The following is a 26205-nucleotide window of genomic DNA, read 5'->3' on the forward strand; positions in this document are numbered from 1 at the left end:
GGTCCTAGAAATGGCACTCAGATCAGGCATGGCAGGGAGTGCCTCTACTCTCTGTGCATCTTCTTGGCCTCATTTTTTAAAACCATTTTTATGGGTAGTTAGGAGTTGAGTGAAGAGTCAGTGGATGTATCCACCCTTATACATACGCAAGTATCCATTTTCCTTCCTTAGAAACAGCAGCCTGTTATTTACACCAACCTAGAAAGTTAACATTTCCAGTTCTGCAAGCTTGGTTTAACTCAAAGAGAATGCATGAAGAAAGCATAGCTATTCATTTGGCAAAAAGATGGGGCGAGAACACGGTAGGTGACATGCTTTGTGCAGGCACACTTCTGAAAGAGTGAGACCAGTGATTTTTCAGGCTTCCTGTTTTTTGAATTATTTATTTTGTTGTTGCTTTTGAGACAGGTTTCCATTGTACAGTCCTGCTGGCTTGGAATTCACTATATAGACCAGGCTGGACACTGACTCCTGAGTTCTGAAATTAAAAGCTCATGTCACTATATCTGACCCTAGTATTTTTTTGAGAGAAATAAAAATAATCAGAGGTGACAAAATACCTCCAGCCTATGGCCATTATACAAAGACTACAGCCTTTAAATAGCTGAGGGATCTGTGAGGGCTAGTCTTAATTGTCAGCTTGACAAATCTAGAATGACTTGGAAGATGGGCCTCTGGCTTGTCCAGCAGATTGATTATGTTAAGTGAATTGGGAAGACCCAGTCGCTGTGAGAGGTACCATTTGCTGGACCAGGAATCCTGGGCTGTATGAGAATGGATAAGTTATCTGGACACTACAGTGCAGTCATTATTGCCCTCCGTTTCTGATTATGGAAACAATGTGACCATCTCCCTCAAGTTCCTACCGTTGTAACTTCCCTGCAGTGATGGACTCTTTTACACTGTGATCCAAACACAAACCCTTCCCCATTAAGTTGCATTTGTCAGGGTACTTTATCGCAGAAGCAGAACTGACCCTCAGGCAGACCCTCTAGCTATAAAGAGCTTACAGTGATAATTACTCCTGAGGCATCAGATGTCAAAAGGAACCTGTTTCAAGGTCACTTTAATCTTAAAAGCAAGGGAGAGTGAAGCAACCTCTGCTCTGCTCTTCTGTGCCACCAACTCTTGTGAGGTGGCTCAGGAACCTCGAGGGGACCCATGCCCTCCAAGAATGAAGGCTGCTATGCGTGAACGTCTTCTCCAACACATGGTGAAATGCAGTCTTTGATGTGAGTTTGCAGATGTGAGGAGAAAGGCTTGTGACCCAATATGGTCTCTGTCCAGCAGAACACGGGAGCTTGGTTCCTACCTGCAGCTTTGTCCAGGAGGTGGGACTAAGAGGCTTGTAGGTCATGGATCAAGCTTTCCTGAATGGGGTAATGCCTTTCCCGAGTGACTCCTCCCACTCAAGGCATTGATCAGTTGCCAAGACGGGGGAGTGGGTGCTATAAGGGAAGTCTGTCTTCTGCATACATCCTCTTGCTCTTTTGCTTTCTGCCGTGAGTTAAGGCTGTGAGATGTGTTCCTGAGAAATGGAGCTGAAATTGATGCCTTCTCTCTTTCCATAGCTATAGGCCAAAATTACCCACTCCCGGGTGTTGTGTTACAATGATGAGAGATACTCAGGTCATGAAAGTAGATTAACAATGTTCTCACAAGAGTGAGCTAGCTGTCACAAGAACACATCATTACAAATTGATCCCAGCCCCCTTACACTTTTCTTTTCTGCATTTGTGATGGTCAGTCTTGATAGTCAACTTGTGTAGACTGAGAGATGCCTAGGAGATTAGTGGCTACACTCTCGGGTGTGTCTGTGAGGGTGTTTCCAAAGTATTAATGTGTGGGACAGTAACTGGCAGGGGTGTGGGGGTGTAGGAGGGTAGGGGCCTGTAATCTGAGTAAGGCTTAGGGAATCCTATAGACTTGGTGAGTAAGACGCGAAAGAAGGCAGAAGAGAACGCAAGCTCCCTCTTTCTCTACTGTTTGGCCACCAATGCTCTTCTCTGTTATACCATATCCTAGTCAACAGGTGGACCTAAAGCTCAGAAAGCCTGATCCAAGGTAGAGCCTTCCTCTTTTACACTGTTTATTCAGGTGCTTGGCCACGGTGATGAAAGAGCTGAGTAATAACAAAACCCTCTCACCAGCCTGTGCTACCCTGTGAGACAGTGGGAAGGCACTCAGAAAACACTGGTCTCATACTCTAGAACTGTACGAGAACAATCTCTTCTTTATAAACTCTATTGTTTTTAAAATTATCTGTATTACCAGTAGGCCTGGCTATCAATCAGTCAAGACATAGACACTTGTTATATTTTAAAACAGCCTTAGTTAACCTGGGGCAGAGCAGATCTCATTCCTCTAAACCACCTCCCATAGTGGGGCAGGCATGGGATCCCTGCCTCAATCCCATGCCATTTGCTTCTTAAAACTTCTATCAAGCTACCTCCCATCCATAATTCCAAAATACTTGCTAATGTTCTTCATGTGGGCTGGATTCTCCATCCATGCCGCCGGCCATGTGCTTTTCCTCCAGCTAACCCATGGTGGCCTTCCTCTCTTCCCTTCACGTCACTCTCTTTTCTCCTTGTGGTGGTCTTTTTTCTTCCAAGAATTCCTTCCTCTCTAAGCCACACCTATCTCCTGCCCTGCCCAGGTGGGATGGCTTTTTATTAAGCAAAAGGTGGGTCACAGAGACAACAAGCAGTAATTAGCATCAAAATACATCAGATTATCCCCCAACAAAATTCCCTAGTATAGGTAACTTAGTTAGGGTTTCCATTGCCAGTATAAAGCACCATGACCAAAAGCAACGTGCAGGGAGGATTAAGTCATCTCCATCACTGAGGCAAGTCAGGCCAGGAACTCAAGGCAGGAACCTGGAGGCAGGATCTGAAGCAGAGGCCATGGAGGAATGAGCTTACTGGCTTGCTCCTCATGGGTGGCTCAGCCTGCTTCCTTATACTCTTCTGAACTGCCTGACCTACGCAGGGGGAGGGAGTACTGTCCCCAGTGGGCCAGGCCTTCCCACATTAGCCATTACTTAAGAGAATATCCAACAGACTTGCCTATAGGCCGGTCTTATTGGAGGCATTTTCTCAGTTGGGAGTCCTTCCCAGTGACTTCAGCTTGTGTCAAGTTAACGAAAAGGTAGCCAGATACTAGGTGTTTTAGTTACTTGTCTTGTTACTGTGACCAAATACCCAGCAAGAAGCAAGTAAAGGAAAGAGGGCTTCTTTTGGCTCACAGTTTGAGGTGATATAATCCACCATGGCAGGGAAGACATTGTGGCAGAAACCTGAGGCAGCTGGTCACACTGCATCTTCAATGAGGCAGCAGAGCATGATGAAGGCTGGTGCTTAGCTCCCTTTCTCTTTTCTATTCCACCCAGGTTTGGTGCCACCCACATCTAGGGTGGGTCTCCCTTAGCTACCAATCTAGAAACTCCTTCACAGACTTGCTCAGGGGTTTGTTTTTAATGGTGAATGTAAATCCCATTAACTTGAAAATCCAGATTAACTACCTCATTAGGCCATGCTGTTATGGCAATGACAACACAAATCAAGACAAGGACAGAAGGGCAGATATCCATCACTGCATTATGTAGCATCTCTGACATTTCTCACAGTGCCCAGGGTGTCTACAGGGCCCACAGCCAAGCGAAAAGAAAACACCATGTTTTTTTTCCCATGGCTGAATTGACTAGCAGAGTTGAGAAATTACCATGTTTCCTAGAATTGAATTTGTAATTTCTTTAATTCCATAATCCATCAATGAATGAATAATTCATTTAAAAACACTTAGAGTCAACTAAGTGATTGGATGGAAGAGACAGGCAATTAAGAAATTGTTCCTGGGCCCATCACAATGGCTCAGTGAGTAAAGGCAGTTTTGCTAAGCCTGATAACCTGAGTTTAATCTCTGCAACACACATGTTGGAAGGAAAGATCCAACATTTACAAGTTGTTCTCTGGCTTAGACACACACACACACACACACACACACACACACACACACACACACACTATGGCACTAGTATGTGTGCACGCATAAAAATAAATGTTTTTTTTTAAACCAAAATGATTTAATAAATACTTCCTGCTAAGTGTGCAGGCACAGGCCTAGAATCCCAGTACTCCAGAAGCTGAGGCAGGAGGATCAGTATTAAGAGGAAAGAAGACCTGCAGAGGAAAGAGAAACTGTGAGTGGGGACATCTACGTGACAAGCCGAAGACTGAACTCAGGGTAGGTTCCTGGGATATGAGGGTATGCTAGGAGAGATTCCTACTAGCAGGGGCCATAGGGACTGAAGAGGACTCGCCCTAACTAGACAAGACTCCTTGTAGAGGGAGGGGAACACTAACCCACCTACAAAAACTTCGGCTCTAAGTTTACCCTGCCTACAAGATGTACAGGGATAAAGATAGAGCAGATAGAGCCGAGATTGAGGGAATGTCCAACCAATACCTGACTTAACCCAAGACCCACCCCATGGGAGGGAGCCAACCCCTGACACTATAAATGATACTCTGCTATATTTGCTATATTTGCAGACAGGAGCCTAGCAGAGTTGTCCTCTGAGAGGCTCCACCGAGCAGCACTTTGAAATAGATGCTGAGGCTCACAGCCAAACACTGGGTGGTATGTAGGGAGTATTATGGAAAAGTGGGGGTGAAGGAGAAAAGGGCTGAAGGTAACAGGATCACCACAAGAAGACCAACAGAGCCAACTAACCAGGGCCCAGAAGGCCTTGCTGAGACTAAAGTACTAATCAAGGACCTTGCATGGACTGGAGCTCAGCCCCCTACACAGATGTACCCAATGGGCAGCTCAGGCTTAATGTTGGTCCACTACTAAGGGGAACGGGGGCTTTCTCTGACATAGACTCTGATGCCTGCTTTTCAATCACTTCCCCCTAGCACAACTGCCTTCCAAGGCCACAGGGGAAGTGGACGCGCTTAGTCCTGACATGACTTGATGAGCTGGGGTGGTTGGGGCAGCGGGCTGAGGCCACAACCAGGATATAAAGTGAATTAAACAAATTTAAAAAAAAAGAGTTGAAGTTCATGTTGGGCTACATAGCCAGACTCTGTCTCAACAACCATAGGTTTGGGGATGTAGTTCAGTGTGGAATCCTAGACTTTACTATATCTTGGGCTAAATCCCCAGAAAAGGAAGGAAAGAGGAAAGGAAGGAAAGAGGAAAGGAAGGAAAGAGGAAAGGAAGGAAAGAGGAAAGGAAGGAAAGAGGAAAGGAAGGAAAGAGGAAAGGAAGGAAAGAGGAAAGGAAGGAAAGAGGAAAGGAAGTCTGACCCTCTCTGGAGGAAGTCACTAGCTAGTGTAGGAGGCAAAGGGGCCATTGCCATTCACTGCATGTGGTGAAGACAACATGGCCAGAGGAGAGCATACATGTCCAACCTAGAAGCATGAAGAAGGCCGGTCAGGCAGGGGTTCTGGAAGAGGTGACTTCTTATCCGAGCAGCAGAGGATTCACATATGTGTTTAGCAAGTGAAGTCTCTTTAACCTTGAGAGGAAAACTTGGGTTTCTCTTGCTAAGAGACAGGGGAAAAAACCATGGCTACTTCTCAATATGCATCATGCCATTGATTTTTCTGGGTTTTCCTCTCTCAGTGACTCGGTTGTATTATACTGTGGCTTAGCTTGGTAAGAGCTCTGTACTTACCTTGTACAGCATTATTTTCACAAGCAAAGACATTTAATTTTCTGAATTATTTAGCTGCTTTCTATCGCAGTTGACATGTAGAGTATGGCTACTGCTCCATTACCTGCTGCTGAACCAGGGGTGTCCTGCCAGGAGTAGATGCCACTGAATGGTCTAGTGGGTTTTTCCTATTCAGTACCAGGCCACAAGCACATCAACTTGGGAAGACTTAGCATCTCCAGCCTCGGGTCAGTGTGTAACCAAAGGTACTATCCACTCTAGTGAATAATAAAAATCTTTGACCATTTCTTTGGAGTCTTGGTGAGTAGAAGAATTCAAATAGTGCCCTGAAGTGAAGAAGGATGTCTTTAGGTCAGAGGCATGGCCAACAGCAGGCTATCTAAGCATCCCTAGAGATGGTGGGTTCTTGATCTTCATTCAGTAAATTGGCAATTGCTTGTTCTTTGAAATATGTCTGCTTTTTGACATCAAAGGAAACAATTAAATTTAACATGCTTCCATTGAGTGTCAAATTTTCGGAGCTAGTTTGCTAAATGTTATGTTTACAATAACGAAAACAACGTTTCTGGCTCAAGTTGCTCTTAGTGACACAGGCTTTTCAATAGGCAGAGAGGGCGGTTCTGTCTAATGTGTGATCATATGGCCATGTTTGATAAATGTAAATCAGTCAGACCTTGCTTCTCTATTATAGAGCTACCCAGAGATCTTGCCATTTTATAATTTCGCTTGCAACCACACCTCCAGACCCCAGCCATACAAACGAAAGCTTGTCAACCTACGCAGCACCTGGTGGAGTTGTCCAGTCATTTGTAGTACACACGCAGCCTGCAGCTGACAGAACAGTGATCCATCTCCAAAATGCCTCTGTCCTTGGAGCTCCGACCCCAGCTCTGTTTGCTGTTTCCTCAGGCCAACAGTCATGTATTCCCACAGTCTTTGATCACATCTTTCATCTGTCAAGATCATTTACACAAGTCCTGCTATTCTTAAACATCTGCGGATTCCAGCAAGATACAGCTAGAGTAGAGAGCAGAAATAGCTCTCACAGGGCTTGCAACCTGGACTGTTTAAACTCAGGACTGTAAACTGTGCAAAGGGAGTCAGGATCCTGGAAGGACTCAAGGTGGCAGTAGAGGAACAAGCTTGTTTTCTGGTCCTGATGTTGAGAAGAGCTGCCAAGAGACATCAGTCAATTGCTCTCACATATATACGCTGTTTCTTCCCTTTCCTCTTCTCTTTATCCCTTTCAAATTCAGCGTTTGATGTTTTCCCTCTCGGATTCCCTCATCATCTAAATTGCTCTTGAGTGTTCTGTGCAGGAGATGTCATTTCTAGTTTGTTTTTCCCCCTTTAAGAAATAACCGAACCACCATGTGCTCTTTTGCCTACTTAAGCTTTTTCTAAATAAATAGAATCTGAGAACCAGTACAACAAAGTTCACTCTTGGTCATTTTTTCTTTAACATGAAGTTGACAGAAGTAGATAAGCAAAATTAGCACAGATGTGATCTTAGGCAATTGCCAACACAATTGTTAGCAAATGGCTGTTTTAAAAAAAATATTATTTATAGGGGTTGCCCAACTATCTGATTTTTTTTTTTAAGATAAAGTTTTCTTGGAACACAGCTGTGGCTGTTCCTTTGCGTGTTCGTCTGTGCCTTTTTGTACTTCAATGGCCGTCTTGAGTACCTGGGTGGCTGACTCAGTATAGTGAGGCTGAATTATTCTGCAGTACCAAGTAATGGAACCCCGCAGCTGCTTACTACTAAGTGCCATTGCCCATTCATAACATTCTCACAACCTGTCTCTTTCAGGAATGTTGTTGATTTAGGAAAGAGGTAAAAGAGAAAACGGAATCATGGTGGTAGATTTGACAATTCTCATTTGGAATTGGAAAGATGGCTCTGTGTCTAAGCGTACTGCTTGCTCTTCCAGAGGACCAAGATGTGATTCCCAGCACTCACACAATAGCTCACAACTCTGTAACTCCAGATCCAAGAGATCTAATGCCCTCTTCTGGGTACTGCACACACACGATGTCCATACATACATATAGGCAAAGCACCCATGCACATAAAAAGAACTAACTAAATACTAAAATTCCTTTGAAGTGGCATATGCCCTTTTCATTCATGATTCTCTGGGCAAGCAAGCCACAGGGACAGACCCAGGGAAGAAAGGGTCTTCCTCCTGTGGGATTCCTGGAAGTTCTGAGCCTGACTAGAATGGTACAGAAAAGCAAGCAAACTAAACAAGGAATGATTCAAGCATTGGGAGTTCTCTGGTGGGTGCCTTCAACTGCACTCATGGTTGAGGGAAGAGAACGTGGCTGAGCAAGTGAAATTCTAGTTAGAGTCTCAGTAGATCCCGCAGTGCTGGGAGGAGTCCTGAAGCTTTGACGATCCTTCAGAGTGGCTGTCAGGGAGCCTGGCTGAGGAAACAGGCAGTTGTAGTGACGAGCCACTGATGGGGCCAAGGATAGGAAAGGTTATGCCACTGAGCACTAAGTAAGATGGCTCCTTCAGTTAGAGGCAGTCACTGGAGAGGGACTCAGTCCAGAACTGTCAGTACTGTCAATTCATAGAGTACTCTTTCAGGATCAGGGTGCGGGATCTGCACTGAGCACCCTAATATCTATGATGTCTTTCCTCCTTCAATTACCGTGGAAGTATAGGACTTGGGGCACCCAGGTAGCCTCATCTGCTGAGCTCTCATCTGCATTCAGCTAGAGACCAGTCCTTTCTTTTCCCAGTCTTATGTTGGTCTCTAGCCACCAACCTCTGCCATTCTTACTCAGTTGTCTTGGATTTTACTGCCAGCAATTCTCTGACAACATGGCGGCCCACAAGACTGCCTTCCCTCTGTCTGTTATGATCCAATTTGCACACATCAACTGAAATGTCCTCCTCCTACCCTGGCAGATGCACTTAGTAGGAAGCCCAGCTCTTCCTCCACTGGACACAGCCACACTCACTTAATCCCTGGGCTTTGTGTAAGGTCTTAGAACTTAGGTGACAACTACTATAGTTATTTGCTCTATTTACTTCCCAGATCAATAGAAAATTCTTCCATGCTTCCTCCTTTCTTGTCTTGCTCTCAGTTGGGGACTGCATTGCACTTCACTGAGGAGATGGAGGCTCAGAGAAAACATTGTCTATTTTCTTCTTGCACCAGCATCCCTGGCACCTGTTATCTTTGTTATCTTTTCTCTTTTTTTTTCCTTCAAAGTTTTATTTAAATGTACCCATTGACAATTTCATACATGTATTTAAACCCATTCTCATTACACTGACCCTCCTGCACTCTCTTATTCCCTTCTCACTCCTACCCAACAAATCTCGGTTCTCCTTAATGAATTTTTTTATGGACCAGGATGGTCATAGTTGGGTATGGATTAGTGTGGGGCTCTCCAGTGGAGTAACTCACCGAAGGCTACATCACTGAAGATAATGAATGACTTTTTCTTCTTCTTAACCACCTGAAGGATCTCATCTCCATATCTATCTGCTTCTTCCTATACATCATCAAATTATTCTTCTCCTCTCTATTAAAACTACCAGGAAACAAACAGCATCCTTTCCTCATTCCAAATGTGCTCCCAGTCCCTCCGCCAGCAGTTCACTGGGGTTTAATTTTGATCACCAGTTTCACTCCTTGTCACCCTGTCTGTCTCAGCAGCACTGGACACTCATGACTATGTACAATTCTTCTGTCTGTTTCCAAGACTCTGCAGACGCCTGGTTTTCTTTCTCATTGGCTGGTTCCCTTTTGCTCCTCTTTGTCCTTGCTCATCCTTGGCACTGCTGGATGTGGTAGTGTTCCAGTGACACTCCATCAGACGTTTTCTCTAACTCTGCTCCCTCCTGGGGAGTGTATCCAGATGGCTTTAATTATCATCTACATCCTCACAAAGCTCCAACCTCAGACCCAAGACCTCCATCCTCATAGCCAGTTGCCTGTTTCACACTTCCACTAGACTCTCTCTCTTTCATGGACTGTGCAGACTCACCATATGCAGAGCTGGGCTCCTGAAAGCAGCTGTAACATGGCTGAAGCAAGAGATGAAATTAACAGTGTATCTTAGGCATCATATCATGGTAAACATTCAAGAAATATCAGTTGTCACGATAGTACTGAGTTGATAGTCAATTTATATTTGTTAAAAAATGAATATTATATCCCTGAAGTAATAAAATACTGCTACAAGAAGCCACAAATAATGAGCATATGTTGATGATAGAGAGAGTAGGTGGGATAGTTAATGTATCCGGTAAAGAGTAACTTAGGGTCTAGGGTATACCTGGCACAGCTATCAGTTTTGAGCAAACTGTACGTTACTGCTTAGATCTTGAATTTTACTTTCTAGGGAGAGAGAAGGGACAGACAAATAAAATACAGGCTCTATCAGATGATGATAAATGTGGTTTTGAGCAGGCTAGCTTAGATAGCATGGTATGCTAGCAAATTACTGCTGCATAAGATAATATCTCTTAAACTTGTAATAACACACATTTATTATCTTACATGGACTCTATGGGTTGGGAATTAGCTGTAGGTCACCTTGGCTGTGTGGATCTGGCTCAAGGCCTCTTGTAAGTGTGCAATATTGGCCGAGGCAGCAAACAGCTCAAATCTTTACGGTGTGTGAATTGGGCTTATTCACAAAGTTGGCAAGTTGGTGCTGGCTATTGGCAGGAAGCCATAAGGCATGCGTCTCTGGGGGCGGGGGGGGGGGGGAACCACTGCAGAGAGAGTCTTGAATGGCTTCATGACATGGTGACTTGCTTACCTCACAGAAGGTGGCTTAACAGAACACATGTCTTTCATTGCCTTGGTTTCTAAATCATGCATTATTGTGTATTTAATATCTGTTGCCTTCACAAGAAAGCTGAGTTTAGACAGGAGGAGACTGGGCAGGGGAGGCAAGTATCAGTAAAGCCAGTTAGGAGACTAGCTTGCACATGGCTGGGCATTTCCCTGTACTTTCCTGATCAAATTGGTTTGGTTTTCTCTTTTCAATCTCTTGGTTTGTGAGAATAGGGCTCAGTGTGTCTTCTGAGGTCAATTGATTGTAACAGAAATGACACATGAGTTGTTTCTCAGGACTAGGAGATCCCCCTTACTGCTTCTCAGAATGCAACATTTGCTCTGCAGGCAGCAGTCACCATGCAGGAAGTCTGACCACCTTGCTACCACCCTATTGTAAACAAGTCCCAATCAGTGTCTGGGGAGATGCCAGACATCTAAGTGAAGCAGACCACAGATGATTCCAGCTTGGACCTCTATTTCACTTCCACCACATACAGGGCTCAAAAGCAAGTGCCTTCTAGGCCAACTTTCCCAATTCTGGACCATAATAGCTAAGAGTAAATTGCTGTGTAAATTACAAGTGTGGGAATGGATTGTTTTACAGAAGCAGATGAGCGCTCAGGGAAAGCGACTTGGAAAAGATGACAGTCAAGCAAGATCTTGTATGAGATGAGAAAGCAGTACACACAGCTGTCTGGAGGAAGGGGGGCTGTGCAAGCAACAGGAAAAAAAAACAACAGAGAGCAAAGACTCTGAAATTGGGGTGTGCTTGGTCCACCCAAGGAACAACAAAAAAAAGTCTGACAAAGAATCAGGGTGCAGGTCAGGGTCTAACAGGATCAGACCAGATGTTCAATTCCACTTTGAAGGTCTAACTACAGGTGTGACACAATGCAACCATTTTATGCGGCATGGTCTGTTTCTCTTATTGAAAGCAAGAATGTGAGAGGGAAAGTGGACATAGCACTTAAGAGATGATTCACATCATGGAGACAAGTCACAGGTCATGAGAAGTGAAGGGTTCTAGAAATACTTTTAAAGCAGAGTCAGCATGGCAGGCATGGTGGTGCATGGCTAGATATCAGCCTCTGGGAGGCAGAGGCATGGACAAGCCCCTGGGTCCGGTACCAAACATGCAGAGTCATTAAAATTATAACTGGCTGTGAATAACATCAAGAAAAAGGGAAGGAAGCCAGTCTGGAGGCACACGCCTGTAATCCCTGTAATCTGGAGGCAGAGGTAAGCAGATCTCTGTGAGTTCAAGGCCAGCCTGGTCTATAAAGCAAGTCCACGACAGCCAAGGGTACACAGAGAAACCCTGTCTTAAAAAACAGGAAAACAAACAAAACAACCCCCCCCCCCAAAGAAAGAGAGAAAAGAAGAAAGAAAGGAAGGAAGAAAGAAAGAAAGGAGGAAAGGAGGAAAAAAAGAGAATGAATTAATGATTTGAGTTCGGGATTAGGGAGATGGCTCAGCTGGCCTTCCAAGTGCTGGTCACATTAGCATGAGGACCAGAGCTGGATCCCTTGTACCAATCGAGACAGCCAGGCATGTTGGCAGTGTTAGGGAAGTAGACACAAATAGATCTCGGAGGTCTCTGGCCAACCAATCTACTAGTCTGGTTGGCAAGCCACAGGCCTCAGTGAGAGACCCTGTCTCATAAAACAAAGTAACACTTCTAGTTGCTCTCTGATCTCTATGTATACACACACACACACACACACACACACACACACACACACACACACGGTGGTGGAATCAGAGAGAGACACACAAAGTGAAAGACACAGTGAAAAACACAAGATGGGGGTGAAGTCACACGTAGCCTGGACATACTCTGATCTCACTATGTAGTCAAGCCGGTGTTTGTAAATCTACTTCTTGCTTTTAGGAAAAGAGGAGGAGCAGAGAGCTTTCTTGTGTCTGCTTCTCCTTGACCGTCTCCAATCCTAATACTAAAGAAGCACATTTTGAAAGAGTTTATTCTGGTCTCCACCAAAGCCAGTGGGCTGAGGTCATCAAAGGAAAGGTAAGGTAGAGAAGAAGTCTAAGACCCGAACCCTGAGACATCACAAGCTTCCATCAGAGACTGAAGCTGAGTAAACGGGGTGTGAGGGAGAAGGGCACCAATGTGCTCTAAGAAGTCAGGGGAAACATTCAAGAAAGATGGCTTTGGGGTTTGCATGAGATTATACCTCAGAGGCTCATGTGTTTCAATACTTGGCATACACCTGGCAGTGCCAGTTTGGAAGGTTGTAGGTCTTTTTGGGAAGTAGAGATGCACTGAAAGAAGTAGACATGCCTTGCAGTTTAATAGCTCAGCCTCACTTCCTATCTGGTTCCTGCTTTCCGACCATAGAGGTCATGTGACTTGCTGCCATCACACCTTCACCCTAATGAACTGTAAACCAAAATAAATCCTTCTTCCCCCATTTTTGCTTCCTGCCAAGCATTTTGTCACAGCCACGCCCAAAGGAACTACTACAGAAGGAATGGTAAAATCATTCCAAGATGTAAGAAAGGAACTGAAGATTGGTTGATACTTTAATTGGTAATAAGATTAATTGGTACCAAAGCAGAGAGTAGGGATGGTGGGAGACATAAGGTCAAGAGAGTCATTTTAAGATAGGGGGCTCGAGGAAACGCTGGTGGCAATGATCCAATAGAGATAAGAAAGGGCGATGACGTAAAACATGATAATATAGGAGACGGTGTGAATAGTCACAGAACTGAAATTGTTGCCTGGGTAAGAGGGTGGAGCCTAATGTACAAAAACAAGTTCATTGTTAGAAAATGGAAGACAGGGTATATGTCTATAGGTACAAAAGTTAATATATTTATTAGTGAGGGTTTTTTATTGAAATACAAAAGCAATCAGCTGACATTGAAGACTTGAGAAGTGAGGAAAAGGAACAGATGTGACACAGTTCTTCAGAAGGATAGAGTTGATACAAGTCCCCAGGGACTGGCAGCAGCTCAAGGGTCTGCTTGGAGTGGTCTTGATCTTAAAGACCTTAAAGAAGAGTAGCCAAGCCAACAGTGTTTTTTTTATCTAACCATATTCAGTTGCACAGTTATGACTGAGGAGTGGATGGGTGGAGAAAGTCAGATTTGGCTGAAGTTGGAGTTTTGTTAGGAGGCTGTGACTAAAGGAAAGGTGGCCCTGGAATTGAGCTTGCCTGCAAAGAAATGTCTGTAATGTTAAGCGTGGAGTTTGAGCTGACCCTGAGGACAGTGAGGTTGCAGGTAGACGTGAACCAGTGGCAAGAGAAGGTTCTTGAATTTGAGAATTTGAATGAGATATCCTTGCTGGAAATGATGAGGCCAGGTATGACCACAATGGTAGGTGACTGAGATGAGGTAGAAGATGAGAGAATTGGGGCAAAGAGACAGAGGTTGGCAGATTAAAAAACTGAAAGTGCCATCAGTAAGGGCATCAAAGTTCCCTAAAGTTATGGCAGGAGTTGTGTCCTGAGGAGTTGTATCAACAGTCCTTAGTGAATGTAATTGAGTCCCATTGGTGACTAGACTAATTAGGGTTAACACCTGTGTCCTAAACATAGCTTTATGGGAATAGAGTTTTCAGCTACCCACAGGTCTCAGTTTCTTCGTCTACTAAGAGGGAAGTTGCCCCAAGTTACCTCAAGTTCCCCCATATTTTCTAAAATCATCACACTTGTGCTAGAAGATAGGGCTTGGCTCACGTGCATGAATAGTTGAGCTCCCTTCCAGAATCCACATAAAAACACTGAGCATGTTGCTGCTTGTATTCCCAGCACTGAGAGGTAGAGACATAGAGGGTTTCCTTGCTGGGGCTTACTGACCAGCCAGTCTAACCTAATTGTTGAATTCCAGGCCCCAAGGAGAGACTCTGGCTCAGAGGAGGTGAATGATACATTCTGAGGATGACAAGGTTGTCCTCCGGCCCCCATGTGCACATATGTGTATTTATAATTAGGCATACATGCACACACACACACACACACACACACACACACACACACACACACACACTCTAAACATGATCAAACTTGGAAAAAAATGTCTTAGCATCTTTAAAGCACTTCTGTTAGCTGGAGAACAAATGTACTCTTTAAGTACCTCAAGAGCCCCTAACATAAGAAATCTATTTCAGGCTGTAATATATAAGCTTGCTAATTTGCGAAGTCATATTTTTGTAGCTAACAGGACACACTAATGGCCTTTCTGGGTTAAGAGGGGTAGCAGATGAGGGAGGGGATAGGTGAGACTGAGTTTTACAAGAGTATTAAGTACCAACCAGGGATGTTCAGAGTTAATGTTGTTAGAGCTTTGAGTATTAGAGAGAGAAAAGTGTGTGACTGTTAGTTTATGAAATGAGACGCTGGAGGCATCTTTGGCACTGGAACTCTAATTGAATGAAAACCTCTATGCACCAGTCAGGATTTCCTTACCCCTAAATTCTCCCTTGACCCAGAAATCATTCTTCTAGGACGTGTATCACAGTAATTTGTTTTCTACTCTTATCTTCCTACCTAGAGTTCCGTGAAGGAACGGCTATTACTTATTCACTTTTCTACCCATCTTCAAAGCCAGTGCTTTATCTAAGTGCTACCCAGCAAATGTCTAACCAGTGTAGGAGTAAGTGGCAGCTACCTACATGGATGCAGGACCTGCTTGCTAATTCGTTCTAGCATTTACAAAACAATGGCTGCTTTGTAGCTTGTAGTTGCTGTAGAGTTCAGGCATTTGTAGATGTTTGGTACAGACATTTGAACCAGCGTGTAAGAAAAGCCATGTGGCCAGGCAGTTTGGTAGTGTGCCTGGTGCCTGGTATCGGATTAATGCCATTTTTTCTTGTTCTGGTCTACTTTCCCTTGCTATAATGTACATCACGGCCAAAAGCAAATTGGGGAAGACAGAGTTTGTCTCATCTTACACTTTGGGTCACAATCCATCACTGAAGGCAGTTAGGGCATCGACTCAAGGGCAGGAACCTGGAGCAATAACATGAAGGAATGCTGCCTGCTTACTGCCTTGCCAGTGGGATCATTCCTTCAGCTTTCTTCCTTTTGAAATAGGGGTTACAGAAAAAGGATAGGATTTCCCTCGTAGGTACTGCTGCACTTAGATCCTGTCTCTACTGTCTCCTGATGTCTTGTCTCCCTAGAAACAAGTATCAGAGGAACTCTACCCCACAGGAGCAGAGTTCTATAATACAACATTCCTGATGAAGGACCTCCCTGCCTGTCCCTTTATTCATAAAACACAATAGCTCACACCCTCAATGAGTGATACAAGGTTTATATAAGATTTGTGTGAAGGCCTTTGCTAAATATGTTACCAAATAAATATTATATTTAAAAAAAAGAAATAGGGGTTAAATTGTCTCTTTAATATGACAGTTCCTAATTTGGGTGCACATAGTCTTTCATCTATATGTCTTTTTATTTCTCATTTTATTTTATGTGCATAGTGTTTTGCCTGCATGTAAAACTATGCACCCATGTATGTGAAGTGCCTATAGAGGCCAGGAGAGGGCATTGGATTCCTCAGAACTGGTGTCACAGATGGTAGTGAACTGCCATGTGGGTGCTAGGTCCTCTGGAAGCGCAGCCAGTGCTCTTATAATGGTGGATCCATCTCTCCAAGCCCTCAGCTAACTTTGTTATACAGCCCAGATGGGGCTACCTAGGCATTGCCACCCAAAATGGCATGGGCCCTTCCAAGTCAATCATCAGTTAGGGTCATCGTCTCAAAGACATGGCCATGGGCCGACCTTATCTGGGTAGTCACCCAACTGAGACTCTCTCAGGTGACTCTGGCTTAGGGGAGGTTGATAGCTGAAGTCAACTAATACAGTTATGATTTGGGTGTGAAGTGCCTACTACTGGCTCATGGGTGAATGCTTCCTCCCTCAGCTGGTGAGACCATGTAGGAAATGGTGGAGATTTGGGGAAACGAGGCTTCACTGGAAGCATCTCCTCAGATACCTGTTCTCCTTTTCCTCCTCCTCTGCTTCTTTTCCACTATGAAGTGAGAAGCTTCTGTCACGCGCCTCAACTTCCAAGATGTTCTGTCTCACCATGGCTCAGTGGAGCCAAGGAACATGGGTGGAGAACTTTGAAATCCTGATGTAAAACAATCCTCCCTGCCCCCTTAATTTGCTAATGTTGTCTTGGTCAAAATGGCAAAAACTCTTACACCTTCCTATTCTTTCTCAGAGAGTCCACTCTGTCTTGCCCACCTGTACAGCAACATCTCAGCTTGTGACCCTGGGCACTAAGGCATTGTTGTGGAAACTCTGGGACTCAAAAGCCTAAAAGCCCTAAAGGGGGAATTCTGAGGAAACGAGTCCCCTTAAAAGTTATCCTTCCTAGGCCTCTAGGCTGCCATGTGTCTCCTACCTAACTGCAGTGCGTTGGGACTGTGTAAGTGGTATGGCTCCATCGTCTCTAGCTGATGGTGTACAGTGAACCAGCCAGCCCGTCCCTGAACTCATCCTATAACCCTCTTGTGAGATTCCTGAGAGTGGTTTTGGTTTTCAAGAATCTCCTCTTCTGACATCCCCAGGACATTCTAGATCTCAGAGGCCTGCAGTGCCTATCAGCCTGTGAGCAGTTGAGATTTTCCCTGGGGCTGAAATCATTCATGGTCCCACTCATTCTGTGGGTTTTCTTCTTAGTGGCCGAAAGAATGAAGATATGTTTGTTTCTTTTAGGGGCTTTTGTTCCCATCTGTGACGCTGAGAGGGTCTGGGGGCGGGGTCTTTCACAGCCTTCCCATGGCCAGTCCCTAAGGACACATCCTTTCGGATCTGACTGCAGATTCCAGCACAGTTTGTTCTTCTGGCTCCAACTCTGCCCTGCCCAGCCACTCCTGTGTCTTGAAAGAATGTTTTGGTTGTAATCTTTTTTGGTCCCCACCTCTGTATTACAGTTTTTTAAAACCATTCTCACCATATGAACCGTTTCTTATTCATATCTTTGTCTAGGTTCTTTTACAGATCTTCTAGAAAATGGAAATCGATTTGTCAAATGCTTATTTAGTTATTAATCTGACACTTGGAAGCATGGGCAGAAGCGGGCCAGGCTCTGAACTCCAGAAACACACAGCCCAGCATAAATGTCAGATCCTCAGTGACAACAGCATGCTAAGGCACAGTTGCTATGAGTGACACCTTTCTTGTACCCTGTGAAATATGGTTTTGATATGGAGTGGGGAAATGTAGCTCTTCCCTCCTATCCTATGTGCATACCTCAGGTTCTAGAAGGACAAGAGCCTTCTGGATATGCTGTCTCTCACACCCTTTTGGCTTAAAATATTCAGCATGCCCACATGGTATAATTTGGGTTAGCGTGTCCTGGGCTCCGTGCATCCATTTCTTAAAGGACGTGAGGATAATATCAGTGGCTATAAAGACTTGATGATGGCTTTTTCCCCTGTCTCATTGGAACACAGATAATTTGTACCTTCTTGTCCACTGTAACTGGGCCTTTGAGTTTTTCAGGGGAATTTTTGTCTTGCTGCGGTTATGTCATTTTAACAATGGGGAAACTTTAAGTGAAAATAAGGGTGTGTGAAATTGCTGGAGTCTCAGATCAGGAGGGTTGTGTGAGCAGGGTGTGCCGAGAGCCTGAGTCACAGAAGGTGCCATGGCTCCCTCTAGGGGTGAGAGCTATGGAAGCCCAGAGCAAAGCATTAACTCTACTTTGGCTCCAAGGGAACAAACCTTATTGGAAACAAGGGAATGTTCTCTCCAGGAAAGAGCTGAATCCCGGGTGTGGTCTGGGAAGTGGAAACTTCTGAGGTTTCCACAGCGGCATTTGTTTTGTGACCTGGTAAGAGCTTTAGAACACCAGGTTCCCAGGGACCTTACTGTGATCTCAAGGCTGACAGCCAGGATTACGGGGATGTCTGGGGTTCTCTGACTTCTGTTTTTCCTCTGTTATCTCAAGCTAACACACACAGGCGTGCGCACACACACACACACACACACACACACACACACACACATGCATGCAGGCACACACACACACATGTATGCAGGCACACACACACTGATAACTATATACACATACACACGTTTATGAACTCTTCCTGAATAGTAATTCACAGGGAAATTGAGTGGCAGAGACCGAGATATCCCATTTATCTTAGTCCTCTTAGTTTTCAGTATCCTACACCAGAAGGTCCCATTGTTACAACTGAGGCACATTTGTTGACATGCTGTAGCTTACATTAGAATTTGCTTTTTAAAAGTGTGTGTATGTCTGTGGGTATATGCACACATGTGTACAGGTACACATTCTCATACACACATGGAGGCCAGAAGATGGGGTTGGATTTCCCTGAGCCGCTATCACAGGCATTTGCAGGATGCCTGGCTTTTCTGTGGGTGCTGGGATTCATGATTGCACAGCAATCGCTCTTACCCACTGACCAATCCTTCTAGGCCCTGGAAGGATTTCCTTCTCGTACTGTATATTGTATAGGGTTGCGCAGGTGCTCAGTGACATATATCCATCATACAGAACTGTGCTTCCTTAAATTTACTTCCTTAAAAACCCTCTGTGTGCAGCCTCTCCATTTCCTCACAGATCTCTAGTGCACACTCATCTTTACACGGTCTCCACAGTTTTCCCCTTTCCACTGTGTAGCTAAACAGTGTTCAGCCTCATGGACTGGCTAATTTCTCTTAGTAAGATGCATTTACTTCTTATATTAAACATGGTTTGATAGGGTTTCTTTTTTTTCTTTCTAGTGCTAAATATTATTCCATTCCTGGCCCATGGCCTCATTGTGGTTATAAAATGGACAAGGAAGATTATAGGGATGTCTGGGGTAGTCTGGTCAGTGCCTGCTGCTAACTTCCTGTCCACTTTGAGTTGCTTCCCTGGCTTCCCCCAGTGGATATGGAAGCCAGATAAACCCTTTCTTCCCCAGGTTGCATTTGGTCATGGTGTTTCATCATAGCAATAAAGACCCTAAGGCAATCAGCATTTAATGCTGTCAATGGTCTGCATTTGGATCACATCACACTTTACACTCTTGGTAGTTAGGATGTGGTTGATGATTTTTTTTCTTATTCTCTTCGGTAGGTTTATTGTGCACACTGTTGCTTACTTTTGTCATTTTTCACTAATGAGCAATTTTCCAGAAAAAAAAATTATAGCAACCTCATTTGAATGTGAATGGTCTTACACAAAGTGTTCATTATTAAAGAATATTTAATTAGGTAGATCATTACTTTAGGAGGCACATCTTTTTTAAATTAATTTTTTATTCTTTGACAGTTTCATACATTTTTTACCCTCCATTAAATTACCCTTTCTTATCCCATCTCCCTCTCACTGAAACCCTTCTTTCCGGCAAGTCTCCCTCCTAGTTTCATGTCCTATTTGTGACTGTGTGACCCGCTGGGCTTAATTAGGGTTGCTTGCATGAGCGTGGTGGTGAGTGATTTATCAGAACCAGGGCAAGTCTAAAGACAGTGCCTCCCCCTCCACGGCCACCATTGCTATCAGTAGTCCTTTGGGAAGGGTGTGGCCTTGTGGTCTCCTCCCTCATCCAGATGAAATGAGGATGAGCCCCATGTTGTGCAGGTCTTGTGGAAACACAGCCATCAACCTCACTGTCTTAGTTAGGATTTCCCTGCAGTGAAGACACCATGACCACGGCAACTCTTATAAAGGAAAACATTTACTTGGGGCTGGCTTCCAGTCTCAGAGGTTTAGTCCGTTATCATCATGGTGGGAAGCATGGCAGCATGCAGGCAGACATGGTGCTGGAGAAAGAGCTGAGAATTCTATACCCCAATAGACAGGAAATGACTGAGACACACTTCCTCCACCAAGGCCACACCTACTCCAACAGAACCACACCTCCTATTAGTGCCACTCCCTATAAGCCGATAGGGGCCATTTTCTTTCAAAGCACCACACTCACTGTAACTGTCTCTCACCACCACCGAGCTTTCATGTCTTCTTCTGAGTTCTCAGGGCTTTCCAAATAGGACATGATTTTGCTCCCTTCTGTGTTCCCTCCAATCATTTCCACATGGCTGATGCCAGAGAAAAGTATAATAAGTACTTGACTTAATGCCAAGTTTCAGAGAAAGCCCTGTGATGGAAGCAATTAAGTAATTTGCTGACTTGATTGCTGCTTGATAAGAAGCCAAGTACCTTGCTCCGGATCATGTGACTAATAACTGACAGGACCCGGATTCTTCACCAGCCACTTTGGTTCTAGGGTTCCCCATCTGTAGTCAGACGTACGTAGAGTCCCTACAAGCCCGCTAAAATCCGTTTCCTCATAGGACCACTTCTAAGTTTTACACGGCTCTCTCTACCATCTACCTCCTGTGTGTACATTGTTGCTGACAAGTGGGGGTGGACCCCATTCCTGCCTGCTTAGGCGGTGTGGGCCCTGGGGCTCATTCCCTGGCCAGACTCACTATACAAGGGGAGGGCAGTGAACCTGAGGTGTGTGCTTGCTGACTAATTTTGAGAGGTGAAGTGTCCTCCCTTCCTCCCTCCCCCTGCCCCTCTCCCCATCTTGAAAAACAAAATTGAGAAGCCAGCTTCTATCTCTATCCTTTGATGTGAGTGAAAGTAGAACCCAGGCAGTTATAGGTCACAGGAGCAGCGAGACTGGCACTGAGGTCATTAAGGGCAGGTAGATGCAACAGTAAATCTGGTCAGGTATGATGTTAACAAGCAGTTGGGTGAAGCCAGCCCTGAAAATACCCCCAGCTCCAGGCTGATGGATGAGCTGTTTATTGTTTAAATCATTTGGAGAATTTTAAAGTTTTCTGGTTGTTAAGTGAAAAGTTTCGTGGCCAGAGTTTGGGATGAGCAGATCATCTTCTTTTCTCAGAAGATAATTGGCCGGAGGTTGGCCAAGTGTATCTGTTAGGCTTGCAGAGAACTAATTAGGTCCCAGCATTGAAGGACCATTGTGATAGCTGGTTCACATTGTATTTACAGCTCTATAGTCAAATGAAATCTAAATGTCAGGGCCCTGAGTGTGAATATAAAAATATCAGAGCTGCGGCTACTGCAGCGCCAACTAAATCATGCCCCCCCCCCCCCCCCCCCCCCCGCCCCAGGGAGAATCAATACTTTCCTCTTAAGCCAGACTCAGGATTCCTAAATGCATTGCCCAGTGACAAAACATTATAGACAAGGAAAATATTTTAAGAAATTTCAAACAATATAAAGAAGGGGGACTATATATGTGCTTTAAACCTCCACTATAATGGTCGGGAAATCTCCCCTTAAGCTCCTCCCATTCAGGCTGCTAATCTATTCCCCAGGTTGTAGCCAATACAGTAACTGCCAACACGGAATTTGGATTGATGGTGAGGACAAAGTCAGACAATAGGGGATAAAGGTACCACCTTGAAGGGGATTTTCTTAGAGATTTCACGGCCTGAAACTTTAAACTAGAAGAGCAGACCTACTGTTGGCAACAAAATGACTTCATCATATCAGGAGGGGTATCAGGTCTTAAGGCTTTTGGAATGTCTGACGCGTCATGTCATCCTACGCCACTGTGTGTCCTTGGTTTCGATAGCATCGAAAGGCTTACTACTTTCCTTCGCTTCTTTTAACCCTTGAGACTATCTTGAACAAGTTATGAGATACTTGGTCAAGTTGGGGGGAAAAACCCCAGCACTTTTCTGCTTTTGTTTAATTTGTGTCAGAGTGGAGGCCCCAAGTCTTTTGCTGTGATTGACACTGTACGCTGAGAGTCCCGCCTCCCAGTACGTGTCTCTGAGGAGGAGTGCTGGCGTCCTCAAGGTTGCACTACAAGCTGGAAAACACTTGCCTCGAAGAAACATAAATAACCACAATGGCCCAGAAAATAAAGCAGGCAATCTCTAGAAATGCCTGGATACATTAGGATGAAAAACAGCCCAAGGCTCTCACTCTTCTGACTCCACTGAATACTGTTTGCAGTCATCCGGTAAAATTTTAATTTATTTTATTATTGCATTTTTATGACAAATTGTAACATAACTCATTCATTTTCTCCATTAATCCCCTCTCCTTCATAAAAATGGCACACATGATGATGACCTACATTAAAGTAATTGTCACCATGTGTAGTATTATAACGATAATCTATAAATAATATAAAAGTTTGTAGAAAATTAAAGTATAAAATATATGACAATGAAAAAAGATAAATCTTTCAACATTTAAGGGTCCCCTCCCCCCACTCCTTGCTATTATATGGAACTGGTGTTTTAGCTATCTGAGCCACCTAGTGGTAGTATACATGAAATATGATTTCTCATGCTGAAAAATAATAGAAGACTAATAGCTCCCAATTTAAAGGAAACATAGCTACTGTATATGTTCAGCTTATGAATGAATATTTATTTACTAGTATGAGGTTTATGACTAGAAAATGTTACAAAAACAGTTCTTCGTTTTGTAGTAGCGAGGCTACATTACTAAAAATAAAAATGAAAGGAAATTATAATTGAAAGGAAACAATGGAAACAATGAAGGAATGAGTAGCTGTAGACTATTTTTCAAGACATTTGATTTATTTTGTTTGTGGAGTTGTTTTTTTGGGGGGGGGTTGCCCCACAGTGAGCACGTGGAGGTCAGACGACAACCGGTGGGAGTCAGTTCTCTCTTTCTCCCAAGAGCATCCAGGGATCAAATTCAGGATTTCAGGTTTGGTGGCAGACATCTTTACCCATGAACCAACTCACTAGACCCAACCACAAAACTTGATAATACATGATAATACATATTACAAAATAGTTAGCTTGACATTTGGTCTTCCAAATCTGTATTTTATCAGTCTCATGCCTTTTGTTTGTTTGCTTGTTTTTGTTTTTCAAGACAGGATTTCTCTGTGTAGCCTTGGCTGTCCTAGACTCACTTTGTAGACCGTGCTGCCCTCAAACTCAAATCGGTTCATCTGCCTCTGCCTCGCTAGTGCTGGGATTAAAGGCGTGTGTCACCATGCCTGGCAAGTCTCATTTCTTATTTAAGAGACAAAACCTAACTCCTAGTCAACCGTCTAACCAATGGTCCATTGAAAATACTCCCTAGCTAGATTACACGGTGCTGATTTTAGATCCTGTTAACAGGGACCTGCAGATTACACTGTTTCACTTTGGCTCTATTCTAGTGCTGCGACAATATCCAGCAGGGCCAAGTCACAAAAGCTTGCTAACCTCACTTGTCTGAGTCCACACACTCACACCTTTGCCTTGCTAGTTCTTAAGGAGCTTTTATTTGTTTCTCCAAGAATGCCATGGCCTGTGATTTCCTCCTTTCTGAAACTGCCATATGTCTCTACATAGGTTTTCTGAAAGTCAGAATTAGCACAAAAACATGATAAAGTTGTCTTCTGTGCATCCATCCACTAACCTCTCTTCTTGTAGGCTTGTAAACCAGCAGTGAAAACCATTGTTCCTGAACTCTGACCTTTCCCTAGCTCGTCTGTGGTCTTGTGGGGTGGGCGGAAGTCAAAGGGCTTTCACAGGTGTTTCGAAGCAGCTGTGTTCTTCAGAAGCTGTAGGTGGTGCCAGTCTGAGAGATGCAAAACCTTGAAAGAGCAGCTAGTCAGCAAGGTGGGGTGGAGGTGCCTTCTAACCTGTGAAGTGAAGGCAGCGGCGTTTTGTGATTCGGTTGTGCTGAAGGTTCACCTGAGCAGAATAACAATGCGGCAAGATCTGAAACACAAGTTCCCCTCACGCCAAGCCTGCAGACTCACAGGAAGCCAGGTATGTGAGGGCATGGGAGGCACGTCTGTTATTCTGCCCTTCCTTGAGCTGCAGAGGGAGGAATATGTGACTGTGGGAAGCCATGTTTCTTCCTAGCCTCAACCTAGCTCATAATTTTCTTAAGCATTTTGAACTTGGAAGAAAACAAGTCTGAGATTAAACCCAAGAGATGAGAGAGTTGTAGATGGCTCCTGCTTTGTGGAGGCCACCAATCCAACAGATTAGTGAGATGAAAGCCGAGGGCAGAGACCACCCTGGGGCAGAGTGAGCCTCTAAGTCAGGATTCTTACAAACGGGTTGAGTTAAACTCAGATGATTCGAATTGAACTCTATTACTTGCAGCGCAAGGAGTCCTGATTAAAGCAAGGCAGATGCTGCTTGAACACAGCCAAGGTCTTGTTTAGAAGACTCTGGAAGACTAGGGGAGTTCTGAACATCAGGAAGATGACTCCACTTTGGTCATACTGAGGTAAGTGACCTTATAACCAAGACTCCATTTTGGTCAAACCCAGGAAAGTGATGTTATGATATTCCTAAGCTCCAGAGAGAAGGTGTCACTGCCTGGGCTTTTCATTAACTCTAAAATGTTCATTTGGGGTGGTATAGGGATTTTAAGTGTCCTTTTCGTCATTAGCATTTTCACGACTGTATTGTGACATCTAAATTCCACAAGTGGGAAGAACCAGCACACCCAGTAATGGCTGTGGGGTTGAGTGCTAATCCTGTCAGCACTGGGGCCTGCCAGCCAATGGCCCCATTTGTGAAAACTTGCTGAAAATACTCTCTCCCGGAAACTTTAATCCTATGCAGCCATATTTGATATCAAGGCAACCCATCCATTTCCATCCTTGTTCTCACGATATTCATAGCTCATTAGGTCAGTTCAAAATAAAAATCAGCAGGGCTCTTCTTATCCCATCTGGGTTCTATTGTAGAGCGCTAGACATCAGCCAGAGCTAGGTCGGGTCTGGTTTTGGTTTCCCAGCCTTTGCATTAGTCCTAGGCTCTTTGAGAGAGCTCGGACACTCCTGAGGTTTCAGCTTCTGCTGATGTGCTCGGGGAGATGGTGTTTCTAAACTCACATACCTAGGATCCAACTCTCTCTTGAACTCAAGGCATGCATGCAATTGTGCATTGGATATCCTTGGACCATCGTGTGGAAATCCTGAGCTCATCGCCCCACATAGCTAACCCCTTCCTGAATTCTCCACACTCCATGTGCTGGTGACTTCACCATGCTCGGTGACAAGCGTGTGAATCATGGGTGGTTGCACTTTTTATTTACCATCTTCCTAGTCACTCTGATATGTCTATATTGTCTCTATTATTTCTTAAACACATCTCTTTCTTTCCTACCCCCCCCCCCCCCACGCTTTGTTATGATCCTCACTATTTCTTTATGGGGCTTTTTGAGTTCTTTATCAGTAACAGCCACTCAATTCTTTCCCTTGGATTAGTTGCCTTTCTTATTCTTTTCTCTTTTTTAAAAAAATTTTAATTTATTATAATTCAGATTATATCCCCATTGTTATCCCTTCGATTGTATCTTCCCATTCCCTCCCTCCCTCTTCTGCCATATTCCCCTCCTCTGCCTTCGTCACCTTTTATTAGTATCTTTCTCCTTTGTGAAGTTAACTTTGAAAAATTATATAATTTAGGAGCTGGAGAGATGGCTCAGTATGTGGTACTCTCACGGAGGACCCAAGTTCAGTTCCCGGCAGACATGTGGTAGCTCGCAACCAACTGTAACTCCAGTCAGGGGATCTGACGCCCTCTTCTGGCCTCTGTGGGAATGTATGTGGTTCACGGACATGCATGTAGGGCAAAACTCTCATAGACTTAAATAAAAATAAATGCCCCTTTAAAAGTTATATTATTGAAGAATCTTTCATGAGTTCTCCCTTGGAAAGGACCTGTAAGATTTTTAAACACATGCTTCTTTGGTCACTCTCTCCCGTTCCCCAACAGACCTGTTAGCC

Source organism: Acomys minous, assembly GCF_964271855.1.
Source record: "Acomys minous genome assembly, chromosome: 5".
NCBI classification, from domain to species: Eukaryota; Metazoa; Chordata; class Mammalia; order Rodentia; family Muridae; genus Acomys; species Acomys minous.